At 36.1% G+C, this 2,887-nt stretch overlaps 1 long non-coding RNA gene across 1 annotated transcript; it reads right to left on the reverse strand.

The window, feature by feature from the left end:
• Positions 1-299: 299 nt before the first annotated feature.
• On the reverse strand, positions 300-888 carry LOC125367389. Its single transcript, XR_007214075.1, has 2 exons — positions 840-888; positions 300-535 (listed from the first exon to the last, which is right to left on the reverse strand). It is a non-coding gene; the product is annotated as an uncharacterized LOC125367389 (long non-coding RNA).
• Between the last annotated feature and the right edge of the window lie 1,999 nt (positions 889-2,887).

The following is a 2,887-nucleotide window of genomic DNA, read 5'->3' on the forward strand; positions in this document are numbered from 1 at the left end:
GTTACTGATACATATATATGTATATTCAAAAATATTTGAGTAGATAAATTAAACACAATCAGAAAGAGAAGACATAAATCTCATCCTCTGAACTTGCTGAAGGAGAAACAATTCTCATGATCAACATGAAAAAATACCACGAATATCCTAAGAGAAGAAGAAAATTATGTGTGCAGGGTTTGTTCTTCTGTCTTACTCTGACATCTCTTATAAATTCACTTAGCCCTTAAAAAATTCTTTAAATATTATTTCCCATATTTTCCCAGATTCCCCAAAATAAAATTGAGCTTTAAAATTAGTGCTCTGAAAAGAATTAAAGTGAAGTTTATTCTTTCTTAGTGAATTTTAACCCCTCCATTGGGTTCTATTGTGACATGCCTGTGCATACATATTATGATGTGCTTTGGTCAAACTCAACCCAACTTCTTATTTCATAATCTTTGTTCTTATTGATACCATATGCAATGGTTTTTCCTCCTTTCTTTGGCAGAAAACACCACAGAAGCTATTGTTATTATTAGATGCGGTTTTAAAACTCATAGATGTAAGGTCCTCTCCCTGAGGGCTACATGCAGATGCCCCCACCCATTAAGTCTCCACCCAGTTACCTGGATAACCAGCAGACCTGGAGGCAGTTACCTCCCCCTTCCCTGAAGTCACATCCAGGCCACACCTCCCCATCCCTGCCCTACATAAGGCATCCCCCCTGGGTGGCTCGCTCTCTTGCCTACCTCGTGCACCTTGAACTTGGGAGCAGGTCAGTAGAATAAACTTTTCTCTCCTGCCTGAAGACAGCGTGGCGTTCTCTTTTACCGGCTACCTACTTTTAAAAACCTAACAATAGACTCTAATTTTGTTTGCTTATTTAAAGATGTTGTCTACTTCCTCTTTTTTATATGCTAGTCATGTGTGGTCCAGTGGAACCAATATAATTTCCTTTATTTGTTTAATTAACAGTTCAATTTTGTATCTCAGGGTAGAGTAAGTATGTTGTAAAGTGTTAGAAAGATATATCTATCTTACTTCTTGCACAGAAATCATCACCAACTTTATAAAATTACCAAGCAATAAAAAAACTTTATAATTTAAAGGTTGTGATTACTCATTTCGTGATTGGCCATAGATTTGTAGTGTTGAGACTATGTGAGAATTTAATTCTAAATAAACTTTCCTTTACAAATTAGAGTATGTTTAATTTGTTTGTATATGATATTAAATTACAGAATCCATTAAAAATGTCTGTTGATGAAGATCTAATTTGATTCCATCTTTTCCAAAATTGTCTGGATCTAAAAGTCTTTAGAAGGAAATGAACATTGAATAAGTCATACTATGAATAAATATCACACATACCCAAGCTCAATACTAATTTAAGACTGAGGATTTTGGGATTTATGAGAGATGTGGAAAATGATGGAAGGGGCAGCACTGACCAGGATTAACTGTATTCATAAACTGGTTTGTTGAATAGCAAGTATTTTATGCAACTACCTAACCTAATTGTTTTTAAATGAAAGGAGGAGGAGGGGGAGGAGAAAGAGGAGGAGGAAGAGGAAACAATACTTTTTAAATGAACATTTCCTTTACATTTTTTTTTTTTTTTTTTGCCAGTCCTGGAGCTTGAATTCAGGGCCTGGGTGCTGTCCCTGGCTTCTTTTTGCTCAGGGCTAGGACTGTACCACTTGAGCCACAGTGCCACTTCCAGTCTTTTCTGTTTATGTGGTGCTGAGGAATCGAACCCAGGGCTTAATGCATGCAAGGCAAGCATTCTACCCATAGCCATATTCCTAGCCCCTTCATTTACATTTTAATCTTATCAAGGCAGGAAACTTTTGAAAAGTTGTCTGCTTTCTCCAGATTAGTGTGGGCAATGGGCTGAGTGAGGAGTGGTAAAAGATTACAGTGATATGAGTAGGTGCTTTTACAAAAATCTTTGCTGCTTTACAGTAACTTGCACAGAATGGCTCCTGTGCATCTATTCTGGACTACACTGTGCTTTCTTGATATGAGTAAAGCCTAAGGAGGAAATAGAGACATGACAGCTGTCAGCTTCTTTGTCCAAATTTAATCAGGATTCAGCCAGAGAGAAATGTCCTAATCCATCAACACCTGCTTGGGATAAGCAGTAAGCTCACCAGAGACAGAGCCAAATATAGCAATGTAATTAATTGAAAGGTTTTGGCAATGTCCCATTCTTCAGAACAATTTCTCCTTATCGCCAAAGGTAGATCCAAATCTAAGAGAAATATCTAACTATTCAATGCTTACAACTTTAGAAATTAATTTTTGAAAGCCAAGTGATTGTGCATTACAGCATACCAACAGAAGATAAAAATGAGTGTATTTGGTATATTCTCTTTTTGTTTTGTGTTTATTTTCTCACAAATTTCTGAGTTATAAAATTTTACAAATATGTATATTCTACTGCTAAAGGATATTTTTTCAAGGAGATATTTGTACAACTAGTACTAAATTGATGTTTAAGTGTTCAAAGGCACAGCCATAATTGCAGATGTATATACAATATCATTCAAACAATTATTTCATAATTACATTATGAATCTAATCTGTCATTACTCTTCATTATGTTTGCTCCTGAAAGTCTAAGCCTGGGAATTGTTCAAAAAATGTATGCAATATATATTACATGAATTTTACTCAACAACCATTTAAATTGTTTTTGTTTGATCTTATTTCTGTTTTTGTGCCAGTCCTGGGAAGACTCAGACCCTGGGCATTGTCTCTCAGTTTTTGTGCTTAATGGTAGTGTTCTACCACCTGAGCAACAGCTCCACTTCCAGTTCTTTGCTGGTCAATTGGAGATGAGTGTCACAGTTGCTCCTGCCCAGTATGGATTTGAACCGTGATCTTCAGATTTCAGTCTCCT

The sequence above is a fragment of the Perognathus longimembris genome, chromosome 19 (assembly GCF_023159225.1).
Source record: "Perognathus longimembris pacificus isolate PPM17 chromosome 19, ASM2315922v1, whole genome shotgun sequence".
Lineage (NCBI taxonomy): Eukaryota > Metazoa > Chordata > Mammalia > Rodentia > Heteromyidae > Perognathus > Perognathus longimembris.